This window comes from Cupressus sempervirens, chromosome 9 (assembly GCF_028749045.1).
Source record: "Cupressus sempervirens isolate cs-2001-9-10 chromosome 9, ASM2874904v1, whole genome shotgun sequence".
Taxonomy (NCBI): Eukaryota; Viridiplantae; Streptophyta; class Pinopsida; order Cupressales; family Cupressaceae; genus Cupressus; species Cupressus sempervirens.
Window position 1 is genome coordinate 54,210,503 of NC_143126.1, and position 16,280 is coordinate 54,226,782.

Below are 16,280 nucleotides of genomic sequence, written 5' to 3' on the forward strand. Positions count from 1 at the left end.
ACATTAATGCAAAGATTGGTGCTAGATATGTAGAGGGAGATTGAACGACTCAATGAGAAAATGGATAATCAAGGAATATAGAGAGGAAATGAATTTGATGAAGAGGGAGAAAATGTAGATGAAAGGCTAAGAGAGACGAGCTATGAAAATAGAGTTCTCAGGGCTTTAGAAGTAAGAAGTGATGCAATAAAGATTAACATTTCTGAATATGTTGGTAGTCTTAAGCCAAAAGAACTAATAAATTGGCTAAATGAGATGGGTGAAATTTTGAAATGGAAGCCTATGACCAAAGAAAAGAAGATGAAGTTTGCATGCACAAAGTTAAAAGGACATGCAATGATATGGTGGGGTCACCTAAAAAAAGAAAAAACTAGAAATGACAAGGAAAAGATTAAGACATGGATCAAAATGTAGGAAAAGCTTAGAGAAATTTTCTTACCCATAGATTATTCACAAACCCTCTTTCAGAGATTCCAAAATTTGAAGCAAAACTTGTCTTCAATGCAAGACTATACAAATGAATTCTACAAGCTATCCATGCACATAAAGCATCAAGAAAGTAATCAGAAGATGGCTACTAGATATGTGAATGGCCTAAAATTCTCTATCCAAGATGAATTGAGCACGCACCATGTTAATTGTTAACCTCATAATGGTTTTTGACACTTGAGTGCCAACACACAAAACCACATTCCACATTGGAGCTGAGTACACCATGCATGCCAAGTCACAACAAATGCCGAGTGATCTTCATGTGTCAAATAGTTTTCAGATGCCGAGTGAAGATTAGATACTGAGTGAAGATCAGATACTGAGTGAAGTATAAGTGCCAAGTAACACAAGTGCTAAGTAACTTAAGGTGTCGAGTGATACAGTTTTGTTTAGGTGCCGAGCTATCCAGGAAACAGCATGTGCCAAGTATCAACAATACTTTAGGAGCTGAGTAATTCAGTATATCAGCATAAGCGTTTGTAATTACACAAACTATGATGCAAATAGTTTTTACAGCCGACATAAGGTAAATCTCGAAGGATTTAATGATAAGATCAAATCTTTTATTTTTCCTATGAAATCTACATGCAACCAATAAGAAAAATGATGAAGGCATGCAACAAATAGAATAAATGCAAAATAAACAAAAAATGAAGATTGAATATGGATCGTAGATCCATACCTAACCCTAAATCCTCAAATGTCTTTATAAGGAAGACAAAATTTTATTGTAAATATATGAGTGGACATACAAGGGTGCACAAGGAAATCTATTTTCAGAAGCGAAGGTTATCCAGAGAAAGTGGAAAAGGTGCCTGCATTCAGCAATCAAGGATTGTAACCTATCAAGTTCATTATACCTAATACTTTCTGGAAATTGTATTAGAATGAAAATCCTATGGTGATAGGTTAGCTTAACAACTATTTCATCAGATCCTTTAAATAGGTGATTAAATCTTTTAACAAGGTGACACTTCATGTTAAGTGTTTGGAAATCCTCTAACCAAGTCACTATTAATATAGTGTAAAGCCTTTAACAGGGCAGACCATCAGAAGTGGTTGAACAATATTGTTGCAGTAATTTTTGTGCGTATCATCCCCACCCCAGTTTTACTTTCTTGTTCCTGGAGGGTTTTTGGGTTACCAAATTCTAGTGTTATGAGTTGTTGATGCATGTGTTTAGTTTCATGTTTATTTGATGTATTTACATGCATGCAATTTACTTTCAATTAAAAGTTTTATTGGATAAAGTGTGATACTTATCATTCACCCCCCCCCCCCCCCCCCCCCTCTCGTAAGTACTCTTTCCATATTTGAATATTCCAACAATTGGTATCAGAGCCAATCCAGGTTCTCACAAGGAAAAGCCTAATAGCTTGGAGGAAAAGATCTAAAGATTGAAGCTTTCAAACTTGGAAAGATCATTGAAAATCAGGTGATAGATGTGCAACTTGCTCTGCATATTTTGGAGGAATTTAGAAACAAGTTGAAAAACTCATTAAAAAAAAGGAAGGATCTAGCCATAGCTGAAAATGATATACACTACAAGGAGATTGATACCACCAACATATTTTCCAATGGAGATACAAAAGAGTTTGATGCAGCAATAGCAGAATTGATGGAAAAAAATAAAGTTCAAGCAAAGGAGATAAGATCTCTCAAGATGGAACATGAGTCACAGGCCATAATGATATGTGAAATCACTGAACACAAGAAGAGAGCAGTTGATGATAAAGTCATGATGAAAAATGACAAAAGAAATCTTCCAAATAGACTTGAATAAAAATGTACTGAATTGATAAGGATCTCAAACATGCAGATGGATACACTTGCCCAAATGATGAACCTTCATCATGAACTCAATTTGAAAGATATTGAGATCTCCACTTTGAAGATGCAGAATGAACAAATGCAGAATGAATTGAATAGAGAAAAAGAGGTAGCAGAAAATCTCAACAAGTCAAGTGAAGCCATCAAATATTTTGAGCAATTATTGAGCACTCCAAGATCAACCCATGATACATCAGGACTAGGATACAATAGCACTGAAGTTGGAGAATCATCAAAGAGTGCTAAACAAAGAAGTGATAAAGGTAAGAATTCAAAACCTACTTGTCATCATTGTAACAAGAAGGGGCATACAGCTAATGTGTGCAGGAGTAGAAGATTCAATCAATCAAACACACCCAAAAATAAGAGTTTATGTCACAAGTGCAACATGCAAGGACATATGACACAAAATTGCAGATCAAATGTCACAAGGACTCAGAGATTTGATGGACAATGTTATAGTTGCAAAAAGTATGGACATAGGACATTTGAATGCAGATCAAAACCCATGTGGACATCAAATCAACCAACAAAAATAGAAGGAAATGAAAGTCATTATCATTGGGATTACAACACCAGGTACAATTGTCATTATTGTTAATAATATGGACATATACCAAAAAATTGCATAAGAACACATTTCAAAGGGAACTACAAAAGATGGTTGAGTCAAACCACATGTTTCAGTTGTTTGAAAACTGGTCATGTCAACAGGCATTGTCCTACAAGATCAGAGGCACCCAAGATTGAAGAAAACAAGGGAAAAGGAAAAATGGATGAGGAAAAGATAAGGGGGAAAATGAAAAAGACTTGGAAAAAGAAAGATGAGTGCAACACATCAAGTGGAGGGATCACTTCACCCAATGGGTCAAGTGATCACACTTCATCAAACTAAGCATGAGAAGTACACATGACTGATATACAAAGCTATATCACACATCAATCCCAAGATAAAGAAGATAAGAAAAGTATAAATCTACATGAAACAAGATGTCAAGACAAAAAAATAAATGTTGTTGCCGAGTTGACTTTGGATACCGAGTTAAACTCCAATAGATGCCGAGCTCCTAATAGCAATCGAGCTGATAACTGATGCCGAGTTGGATGATTCCAATGGAAGCTGAGTAAAGTGGAAATATAGTGGAAGCCGAGTTAGGTTAAAATTTCTTTAGAAGCCAAGTTGGTAGTTGAGCATTTAATGCAATGGAAATTGGGTATATTATTGCGATTTCAATCAAGTTTTACTCATCTCAATCAAAGAGCAAAGAAGAAGAAAGAGAGCTGAGCGACTTCATAGCAAGAATCTAGTGAATCAAGAAGATTGCAACCGCATTCAACATGTTTTTCATCGATCTTGAGGTATTTTCATTTGTGCCGAGCTACGTAGTTTCATATCCTTTTATTGTGAAAACTCTAGTTTGCATAAATGGCATCAAGTTCGAAAAAAACTAAGGAAATAGAGTCTTTTGAAGTTCAGTTAGTTTCAAATGAGGTGAAGCAGCCTAATTTCTGTCCTATTCCTGAAGTTGCCTACAAAAATGACCCAGCCAAAGCTCTCTCCCAAATTCCCCCAAAAGTTGTAATGGTCCAAGATGTAAGAAAATGTTACAACTGCAAGATAGGTGCTCTAGGAGACATGGAAATAAGACAAGCATATGATAAATTGTGTGTAGATGGAGTCTTGAAAGAAGAATTCAAAATCATTAAAAGAAAGGGTTTGACCCGAGTTTTAAGCTTTCCCACTGTATTCAAAACAGAATCGGTTAGACTTGTACTAAGAAGAATTCATGGTGGAAATTTGTGGTTAGAAGGTATTCCCATCAAATTGACCAAAGAAATTATACATAGAGTAACAGGGTACCCAACCCTAGATCGGTACAAAACCTTGAGAAGTGAATCAAAGGAGGCTATTGAAAAAAATATTGGTGCCCAGTGGAACAAAAGAGGAATGACAATTCACACCATAAAGGATCCTCTAGTTGAGTTTGTTGTTACAGTCATTGCCCATAAATTCTATCAATCCAGTAGACTCAACAGTGTACCATGTATTGTAGTGGATGTAGGCTACAAATTGGTGAAAAATCATCATACTTATGATCTTGTTGAACTGCAACTACAACAGATCAATGAAAACCTAGCTGCTATAAGAAGAACAAAGGGCATTCAATGCAAATTTGGAGCAATCCTAGTTTGCATATTCTTTTATGTTCAGAATGAGTTTCCTTCTTTTGGGAAAGTGGCATGGAGGAATGACAAAACCATCATTGCCCAAATTAATGAATATATAGAGCAAATGGGAGAAAATTTTGATGCCTTGATGACAAGCTATTTTGAGGACTTCAAGAAATCCATTAAGCAAAGATAAGGGATACTAGCTTCCTTAGTGGAAAAACATACTAATGATATATGTTTCTTAGTTGACATTGATTTTACTTATATTCAAGGAGTAATACCAAGGGTAAGATGGCTAAGGCCATTTGGATATGAAATTAATATTGATGAGGCATCTGCAGCAATAACTGCATTATTAGCAAAAGAAACAAATAAAAGTGCTCCACATTTTGGCACTTATGATGTGGTAAGATCAAAGATAAACATGGAATTAAAAACTGCTTCTACATTGAAGAAGAAAGACAAACTATTAAAGAAGATTAAGAAGAAATTTGGTAAAGAAATTGAGGCTGAAGCAGAAGAAGAAGAAGATGATAGTGATGATGAAGATGAGCAAGAACAAGGGCCAATGGAATTAACACAAGGTCTTGGAGAAGACAAGGAGGAAGGTGTAGAGGAAGAAGAAGCCAAGGAAGGACCAACTGAAGCTTAGCCAAAGAAGAGAAAGGCAACAGTACAGCCTTCAGCTAAGCCTAGAACAAAGAAAGCTTCCACGCCATCACCTCAAAAGCCAAAAACACAAGCTACAACAAGGGCCTCCACTCAAAAGGCCAAAGAGAAAGCTACAAAGAAGGAGCAAGCCAAGGAAACACAGGAAGAGCTGAGGAAAAGAAGAAGATATGTGGCTCAACCTGACACTGATGAAGAAGACCAATCTGAAAAGGTAAGCAATTCTTCAGTTGATACCTTATGTAAAAAGATCGGAAATGGTGACTTAAGTAATTTAAATAAAGTTGATTTCAGTAAATTTAATAAAGAAGAATAGAATAGAATAGAAAAAATAGTTTATGGAATGATGGCACAATTCAAGTACACTCCACTTGAATTAGATGGACAATTTCCAAAAGAATTGTTAAAAATTGTAGAAGACAAATGGCATTTTTGTTTGAAAATAGAGAAGGAGATGAGGGAATCAACCCTAGCAAGTGTATTGCCAAATTTGACTAGGGAAAAAGTAAGGAATGCAGTCAAAAGACATAATAATAGGTTTACACCTAAATACACGGCATTCTTCATACTCCAAAATAGGATGGAAGAAATTGTACAAAGAACAATGAAATCATGGAAGAACTTGTACAAAAGGATTGAAGATTTTCTTGAAGAAGAATACAAGGAAGAAGTTGTTGTGCCAATAGAGGAGAGGAGAAAAAGGAAAGAAGATGAAGAAAAGAAAAGAGAAGAAGAGAGGAAAGAAGAAGAACAAGGGAAGAAGGAAGAAGAAAAGAAAGATGGAGAGGAGGAACAAACACAAAAATAGGATATAACGGGAACAACTAAGCAAGAGCAGCAACCAGATTAGAGTGTGCAAGACACACAATTGCCACCCCCTAGCCCTCCTCAAGAATCCATCTCACCTACAGACACTGTAACTATTACTGATGTTTTTGATACTTCTGGTCAGAATACCAATCCATCAACTACAGAAGATCTAAAAAGAATTCTTGACCAATCTACACAACAAGAAATATTATGTACAGATCTAGTATTGGTCAGTATAGATGAATTGCAAAAACTAGTAGAAAGTACAATCAAAGATAAGGTGAATCCACAAGAACCACCTTCTATCATCTCTACAACTACTAGTAGTCAATTTCAAATACCAACAAGCTTAATTGATGTTGCAAGACAGAAGCCAAGTGCAGCTGTAGAAAAAAGGAACAGATCAAAGAGGACAGACTATTACATTTGATCCTACAGCACAAACACAAGGTGCACTTCCCAAGATTACAATAATTGATCATGGTAGATAGAAGGAGGAGGAAACAGTGAAAACCCCTAAAGAACATGAGGCAATAAAAACATTAATAAATTTGCCTACCTCAAGAACTCCTTCGCACCAGCCATTGCAAATATCTGTACCATCATCTAGCACTACCAGAGTTGCAAGGGTACTTCACTATGGAGACCCTGAATTAGATGAGGAGATAGTCATACCGAGCTATGACTCAAAATCAATAACCATTGATCAAATCAATGAGGTGCAAGAAGCACTAAATAGGAGGAAAAGACAAGAAATACTTAGGAAGGAGTATAAACAAAAACAAACACTATATGAGATTAAGGACATCTTTATGGATGCCTTCAGTTTGCAATCACCAGATGAGTCAAAGCATATCACGAAGCAACTAACAGCTATTGTTGACCAGGTGACAAACGAAGACCTAGAAACAAATGCAAAACTTATGGAATGGTCAGAAAGAAAATTTCAGGGGAAAGTGAATGAGAAAATATCAAGTCAAATTGCACTTTCACAAGTTGAATTGGCTAAGCTTATTGACAAAGTGAAAAAGGTACTTGAGAATATATTCTCATTATACAAAAAGTTGTGTGATTTTTCATACTTCACAAAAGAAACAAGCCAAGAGATATTGAGCTTGGAAAGAAATTTAAACATTTCAAGCATGCAACTACCAATTGATCCAGCTCAAAGTGAGAACCATTTTGCTCAATTGCTTCACACTCATAAAGAAATAGTTGTTTTAACAGCAGATGAGGCTAATATCAAGGCCAAATTAATACAGCTCCAATCCTCCATTACCCCACATTTAGAGATACTCCATAAAGAGCAAGTATATGCTGAAATTGTTCTCAAGAAAGACCCAAATCTTTCTACATCAAATGGACTTATTCATCTTGCTGCTAAGACTGCCATCCAACATAAGTCACTAGAAATTGCTTTGAACAATTAGGATGCAGCTCTCAGGATGATTATGGAGGTAAACAACATAGTTTTTCCTAAATATGGTCTTAACCCTTAAACATTCTTTGACATAAGTGTCAAAAAGGGGGAGAAAATAGACATATTAGGGGGAGATACATATATTATGAGATGAATTAATGGGGGAGAAACGATACAAAGGAGGAGCATGATATAAAGATAAGGCACAATCAACTCAGGGGGAGTTACAAAATTTTTGAGGTTAGTTAAGTGTTTTTGTCACTCATGTCAAAGGGGGAGATTGTTAACCTCATAATGGTTTTTGACACTTGAGTGCCAACACACTTAACCACATTCCACATTGGAGCCAAGTACACCATGCATGCCAAGTCACAACAAATGCCGAGTAATCTTCATGTGCCGAATAGTTTTCAAATGCCGAGTGAAGATTAGATACCGAGTGAAGATTAGATACCGAGTGAAGTGTAAGTGTCGAGTAACACAAGTGTCGAGTAACTTAAGGTGCCGAGTGATACAGTTTTGTTTAGGTGCCGAGCTATCCAGGAAACAACATGTGCCAAGTATCAGCAATACTTTAGGAGCCGAGTAACTCAGTATATCAGCATAAGAGTTTGTAATTGCACAAACTATGATGCAAATAGTTTTTACAGCTGACATAAGGTAAATCTCGAAGGATTTAATGATAAGATCAAATCTTTTATTTTTCTTATGCAATCTACTTGCAGTCAATAAGAAAAATGATGAAGGCATGCAACCAATAGAATAAATGCAAAATAAACAAAAAATGAAGATTGAATATGGATCATAGATCCATACCTAACCCTAAATCCTCAAATGTCTTTATAAGGAAGACGAAATTTCATTGTAAATATATGAGTGGACATACAAGGGTGCACAAGGAAATCTATTTTCAGAAGTGAAGGTTATCAGATCACAAAGGATCAAGATCTAAGAAAGCGGAAAAGGTGCCTGCATTCAGCAATCAAGGATTGTAATCTATCAGGTTCATTATACCTAATACTTTCTGGCAATTGTATTAGAATGAAAATCCTATGGTGATAAGTTATCTTAACAGCTATTTCATCAGATCCTTTAAATAGGTGATTAAATCCTTTAACAGGGTGACACTTCATGTTAAGTGGTTGGAAATCCTCTAACTAGGTCACTACTAATATAGTGTAAAGCCTTTAACAGGGCAGGCCTTTAACAAGGCAGACCATCAAAAGTGGTTGAACAATATTGCTGCAGTAATTTTTGTGGGTATCATCCCCACCCCAGTTTTACCTTCTTATCTACCAATTAGCTTTGAAGGCTGAAGAAAAGTAGAATAGGCAATATAACTAGAGAAATAGAAGTTGTTGAAGGGGTACCTTAACCCCATTTTAAGGAAGTTCTAATAATGGTCACGGAGAGAGTTTTCAAGGTTTTGAAAAAATATAAACACTAGGAAAGATCCTCCAAATCAAGAAAGAGGAAGGGGGTTTCAGATAGGTCAAGGCTATAGAAGCGGAAGAGGCTAGGAAAACAAGAGAAGGCCTCTCACTTGTTTCAAGTGTGGAGAAGAAGGACATAGGGCTTTTGCGTGTTCCAATTTTAACATGTAGGACAAGAATCAAGGAGGGCCATCTAGAGTGAACGTAGACCAAGCTGACAATGAATTTGAACAAGAAGTATCTCCAGATATGGGTGAAAGTTTCCTGATGAGAAGGACAATGATTATTCCAGCCAAGGAGGATGTAGAGGAGAAAGGCACTAATGATTCATGGCTCAGAACCAATTTATTTTGGACAAGGTGTAACTCTAGAGTAAAGGTATGTCAAGTAATTATTAATTGAGGCAATTGTGAGAATATGGTTTCTAAAGAAATGGTGGAGAAACTAAATCTCCAGTGTGAAAAGAACCCTCATCCTTATCGGATTGCATGGTTTAAAAACGGAAGTGAAGTCAAAGTAGATAAGAGGTTCCTTGTTAAATTTTCCATAGGAAAGGTCTACAAGGATGAGCTATGGTGTGATGTGATTCTAATGGATGGATGCCATGTCCTCTTGGGTCATCCCTGGCAGTATGATAGAAATTATTCATAATGGGGAAAATAATACTTATACCTTTTGGAAGGATGGATCTAAGGTAGTCTTATTACTGCACAAGGGTGATGGGAAAACTGAAAGTATGCTATCTAAAAATGAAGTTGTTAGGGAGATAAAAGTAATAGGGTTTTTTTATGCATTGGTAGTACAAAAGGGGAAAGAAGAAGACTTGACTATACCACCATAAGTAGCTATAGTGTTGGAAGAATATTTAGATGTTATTCTAGAGGAGCTGCCTAATGGACTTCCCCCAAAATGAGATATCCAACACCACATTGATCTTATTCTAGGAGCAAGTCTTCCCAATCAAGTGACATATAGAATGATTCAAACACAACATGTAGAACTGGACAAACAAGTTGCTGAGCTCATACAAAAAGGTAGATGGAAGATGGAGGATGTACATAGATAGGTGAGCCATCAATAAGATAACCATCAGGTATTGTTTTCCTATCCCATGTTTGGATCACATGATGGATGTTCTTGTTGGAGAAATGTATTTCTCTAAGATTAATCTATGAAGTGGGTAGCATCATATCTGTATCTGAGAGGGGGATGAGTGGAAAATGGCTTTCAAAACTAGGGATGGTTTGTATGAATGGAAGGTTATGTCATTAGGTTTATCCAATGCACCTAGTACTTTTATGAGACTCATGAACACTGTGTTGTGTCCCTACATTGGTAAGTTTGTAGGAGTTTATTTTGATGATATACTGATTTTTAGTAAGGGAAGGGATGAACATCTACAAGACCTAAGGATCATATTGGGGATACTGAGAAGAGAAAAGCTCTATGCTAATTTGAAGAAGTGTAGGTTCATGCAAGCAAGTTTGGTTTTTCTTGGGTTTGTCATTTTTGGAGATGGTGTCAAGATGGTTCCAGAGAAAGTTTGGGACATTCTTGAATGGCATAGTCCATGTAGTATCACTGAGGTGATAAGCTTTCATGGCTTGGCTACTTTCTATAGAAAGTTCATTCATAATTTCAGCAGCATTGTAGCACCTATGATAGACAACACTAAGGGTAGATAGTTTTCATGGACCAAAGAGGCTGAAGAGAGTTTCCAATACCTAAAGAAGAAAGTCACTGAAGCTCCAATATTATCCCTACAAGATTTTGATAAAGTGTTTGAAGTGGACTATGATGCCTCCCATGTGGGCATTGGTGTTGTATTCAACCAAGAAGGTAAGCCCATTTCCTTTTTTAGTGAAAAATTAAATGATATGCAAAAGAAATATTCTACATATGATATAGAATTCCATGTAATTATGCAAGCTTTGAGGCACTGGAAGCATTATTTAGTAGCCAAAGAATTTGTATTGTTTATCGACCATATTGCTCTAAAGTACTTGAATGCACAAAAGAAATTGAACACTAGAGATGCAAAGTGGTTCTCTTTCCTATAGGGGTTTACTTTTGTTCTAAAGCATAAATCAGGAAAATAGAATCAAGTTACAGATGCCTTGAGAAAGCGATTTCTTCTTCTAACCTTCATGGAAATAGAGGTGGTTCGCTTCGATGCCATCAAGGGCTTATATGAATTTGATAGTGATTTTTAAGAAGTTGTTGATTAGTTAAAGAATCTAGTACCATGGTATGTTGACACTATTCAAGGTGAGTATCTAATGCAAGATGGTTACTTATTCAAGGGGAAGTAGTTGTGTGTTCCTGTGGGCTCAACACAGCAAAATATTATTAGAGAATTTCATAGTAGTGGTATGGCTAAGCATTTTGGGAAGGATAAGACAATAGCTTTGGTGGAAAATAGTACTATTTGCCAAAAAGGAAGTGAGATATCACCAGGTTTGTGGAAAGGTGTCAAATTTGTCAAGTAGCGAAAGGGCACTCTTAGAACACTAGATTGTATATGCCATTACTAGTACTAGTAGGACTATGGACAAACTTGAGTATGGATTTTGTATTGAGATTGCCATGTACACAATGAGGTAATGACTCTATCTTTGTAGTTGTAGACAGATTCTAAAAAATGGATCATTTCATTGCTTGTAAGAAAACTAGTGATGCTACTATGGTGGCTAAGTTTTTTTCTTTTTGGAAATAGTGAGATTGCATGGAGTACCAAAAATAATCACCTCTGATTGAGATACTATGTTCTTGAGTCATTTCTAGAGGACCTTATGGAAGAAGATGGGAACAAAGTTACAGTTCAGTAGTGCTTACTATCCACAAACTGATGGACAAATAGAAGTTGTCAATCGTAGTTTGGGTAATCTATTGCAACGTATTGTTGGAGAGAAGCCCAAACAGTGGGATTTGGCATTGCCCCAGGCTGAATTTTCTTATAACAGCTCAATGAATAGGTCAACTGGTAAGTCAACATTTTAGGTTGTAATCTTCAAGGTGTTCTCAATTGGTGCAGCTTCCCTTGGGTGATAGAGTAAGTGATGATTGAGAAGCCTTTGTAGAGCAGCACTACTAGTTGTAGGAAGATGTGAGATAGAAGTTGTAGGACAACAATGAGCGGTACAAAGCTTCTACAGATGCTACTTGAAGGTATTAGGTTTTTATTATAGGTGATCTAGTGATGGTTTATCTCATAAAGGAGAGGTTTCCTATTGGGACTTATCATAAATTGATATATAAGAAGATTGGGCCCTGCAACACTCTGAAGAAGATTAATGATAATACCTATGAGGTAGAGCTCCCCAATGGTCTTGATATATCTCTAGTATTTAATATTTCTGATTTATATACTTTCCATAGCAATTATGCCTCTATTGAAAAGGAGGATGTGGTAGATTGGACATACACCATCCCCATCAAGAAAAGGGAAAAGGTTGCACAAATTCTAGACAAGAAGACTATTCAAACTTGTCAGGGTGACTACAATAGATATCTCATGCAATGGGAAGGGTTGACACCGACAGATAGCACCTAGATTATGGAATGGGATTCGCAAAAGCTAGATGAGCCTAAATGGAAGTAGTTTGAGGACCGGAACTTGTAGGAGCTACATTCTTTTCAAGCAAGGAAGAATGATGCAAGGGTATTTGAGGGTCAAGGTTGTTGATTTAGATGTGGGTTTTGGTCAAAGTTTACTTCTGGGGGTCATAACTTTTGTCTCAAATATCGGTTTTGGCTGAAATTTTACAAGCAATTGCGTGAGAATGAGTTACTTCGATTGCCAATCAAGCTCAGCTTGATAGGTGGTCATTTTGACATTTTTTTGAGAGCTTAAAATATTGTCTCGACCTCCAAAATTGGCTTTTCATGTTTTTTCCTATTTTTTTAGAAAGTTGTTTTTGTAATTAATCTGAAATTAGTTTTTTGATTTTGTCAATTAGTTGACAATTCATCTTGCCTTAGTTGGGGGCTTTTCTTGGGAAAAAAGGGGATTCGTAGGTTGGGTTTTAAAAATTACAAAAAATGAAAACAAATCATTTTTCCCGAAAAACTGACAAAATATGATAATTTTGAGAATTGAATAAGTAGGTGTTTTATTTCATGTATAGGCAGGGTAGAGTTGTGAAAGTTTAATGAAAGATTATGGTGTTCTGAAACTTCTGTGTTGTGGTTTTCTGATTTATTCTTTGAAGAATTAAGGGTTACATCATATCCAGTGCACTTCTATCTTTTCAAAGGAAGGAAATTTGTGAAACAGGACGTCAGAAAGTATCAACCAGACAGAAAAAGATATTGTTTATACTCTTCTACGGAGCTGCCAGTATTACTAAGCATCGATGGTATGGCACTATCTCGATTAGTCATGTGTAATTTGAAGGAAGCCAATGAAAAAACAGCAGCAACCCAATTCATGGTTTGTGATATGTGGGACGAAATCCAGGGTGCAAAGAATTGGAATGGCATGCTGGATCCATTATCCCAATTCTCAAAGCAGACATACTCAGATTTGCACAGCAATACTATGATTCATTTGACAACACCCCTTCTTCAACTTACTATGGGAATTTTAAGCGTAGCAAAAGATCCCTCGCCCAGAGACTTTAATTGCTGAATTGTAGGCGTGGATACGAAGTTGCCAAATACATATATGCCAATACGAGTCTTTTGGACTCCATTTTTGGCCAGGAATCAAGTGAAGGGGTTGCCTGGATTGGTTATATTGCAGTTTGCACTCACCCAGATGAGATCAAGAGACTGGGAAGACGTGACATAATTGTTTCATGAAGAGGCACCCAAACTGCCTTTTAATGGATGTAAAATCTTAGAGACATATTGGTTCCTGTTATGACATCAAAGGTTAAAACTTGCTCCAACATCCAGATCATTTCAAATCCAAATGTGAGGATAGAGAAGGGATTTCTAAGTTGTTATACTTCCACCAAAAAATACTCAGTTAGATGCACGGTTAGTGCAAGAGGAATGGTAATGGGGGAGATAACCAGATTGGTGAAGAAATACACACAGAAAGGAGAAGAATTGAGCATAACATTTACTGGACATAGCTTGGGAGCCGCACTTGCAACACCGAGTGTATATGATATCAAAGAAACCATGGTGGATAAGTATGGTATGGCTTCAATTCCCGTCATAGTGTCTTCTTTTACTTCTCCTCGCATAAGGAATCTATCATTTGCCCAATATATGGAAGAGAATGGCCTCAAAGTGCTGCGTGTGGTAAACAACAAAGACATGGTTCCAAAGATTCCTGGGGTATTATTCAACGAGAATTTGGGATGGCTGACAAGGATTCTGTACTGACTTCCATGGGCATATGCTCATGTGGGAGTTGAGATTACTTTAGACAACATAAGCTTATCTTTTCTGAAGGGAAGGCATAATCCTGCAAGCTTTCACAGCTTGTACGTTTATTTGCATGCACTTGATCGCTTTCATGGAAATCACAAGTTGCCCTTTAAGTCCTCCGGAAGAGATCCAACTCTTGTCAACAAATACTCCGAGTTATTGATTCAAAGCCTCCAAATCCCTCATAACTGGTGGGTGAAGAGAAATAAAGAAGTGGTGAGACGCGTAGATGATAAGGTTGTCTACTCTCCTATAACATCAACACCTGTTCCTCTTCCACAGATTCCCCTCTAATCTATTCTCTTTAATTTCATCGTTAATTTTCTTTGTGGCAAAGAGAATCCCACCATGCTTTAATTGTTAATAACTCATAATTTTATGAAGTTAATATTAGTTTTGATGATGCTTGCTTTTCTCATGGTATAGAAGCATTATTCACAGCAGTGTCGAGGTTTGTTTATATTTCTAAGTTACACAAGCATAAATCAGGCACTAGTTTTCTGAAATTGGGGCTTAGGCCTTATATATTTTAAAGCTTGAAAGGAAGATAATGTATAGTTTCAAATTCGGCTAAATGACTCTATGATGTTGCGTCCTTACATAAATCTGGCAGTGATTCCTCAATCAGCCTTCTATATTGTCTTTTGGAGTTAGCCTGTCTAGAGCCAATGAAATCTATTCATTGATTTCTACCTTCCATTTGTCTAAGTTGATTAACTATAATTATTTATAGGCATAGAATAGTTACTAAATTTTTATTTTTATTTTGTGTGTGTGACCTCCAAAAATGACAACTGCGGACTGCGCTTAAGCTTTTGGAAATCCCATGTTTCGGGATATTTATTATATTTATTTCTCACATAAAAAATCTGTGTATGTAGGCATGAAGTAAAGCAAATGTCGTTCTGCTCAGAAAGACTTGACCTAATAACACAAATTGCTTTTGTGGACGGCGGTATTTGTCAAGGATTTGCACCTGCTACACTTCAGTCAAGTACTTTATCTATCTACTATTTTTTCCTTTTCCACTGGATTTGAATAATCTATGTGGCTTTAGATAGAATAAATCTGTTAGTGGCTATCCAACAACCTAAAACTTTTTAAAAAATATAAAAGATATAAAATAAGTGAGGAAAAAATATTAAAGACATTGAAAATATTCGTACTTATCTAGTGTAATTTATTATACTAAGTACTTTTAGACTGTAAGTTATATTTTGCCAATTTTCTGGAGAGGTAAGTGAAGACCTTAAAGGTGTAAGTTTTTGGCTTTTGGGTATTCATTGATCTCTCTCAGCACCATGGAGTGCAAAGTGGTCAAAAGATGTCATTCGTGCATCAATAGTCATTCAATCCAAAACAATCAATACTTGTGGTTAAATGTCCCATGAGTCTTTATGAAATGTCCTAATAGTGATGCACAAAATAGTCAATCACCAAACAAACAAAAAAGATAAAAGTTGATTGATTATTAGTTCATGTACAATTGACTATTAATACATTATTTTCATTTTTTTAGACTCTTTTAAGAATAGTAATTGAAAAAATTCTATGGAAAACTATCATTATTACTATACCCCAGATATACATTTTAATTTTAATTTTCTATGTAGATATTTCTAATTGACATAGCTTTATATTAAGAGGAAAAAAATTGTTGAGGCTATAGATAAAGTAAAAAAAAAAGTAAAGAAGCTTGGCATGGGGGAACGTGTTGGGGCAATTGCCATAACTATGACACCTATGCTTAAGAATAGACATAAGCACTTTTAAATGCTCAGCAACTCTCACCCATGATGTGTGTTTGGTAGAAGACCCCCTTTTAGATCTAGTGAAAGCATGACTTGATTAGCTCCTTGTTCTTTCTTCTCTATCTCCTCTAGCCTCTGAGATTCATATGTTACCTTTTGGGACCCCTACCCACCTAATGATTTGGCCTTCCTAGGCGATTCTGCCCTCAAGGTGACACATGAGAATACTAACCCGAAGAAGGTGGTGATCCCTAAATCAAGTAGGGGAAATGACTTTCTTAGCCACAAAGATGTCATGACTTCTAAGGAGATGATACACTA

At 36.3% G+C, this 16,280-nt stretch overlaps 1 pseudogene; it reads left to right on the top strand.

The window, feature by feature from the left end:
- The first annotated feature begins 13,186 nt into the window (after positions 1-13,186).
- On the top strand, positions 13,187-14,502 carry LOC149537600 (phospholipase A1-Igamma2, chloroplastic-like; annotated as a pseudogene).
- The last annotated feature ends 1,778 nt before the right edge of the window (positions 14,503-16,280 follow it).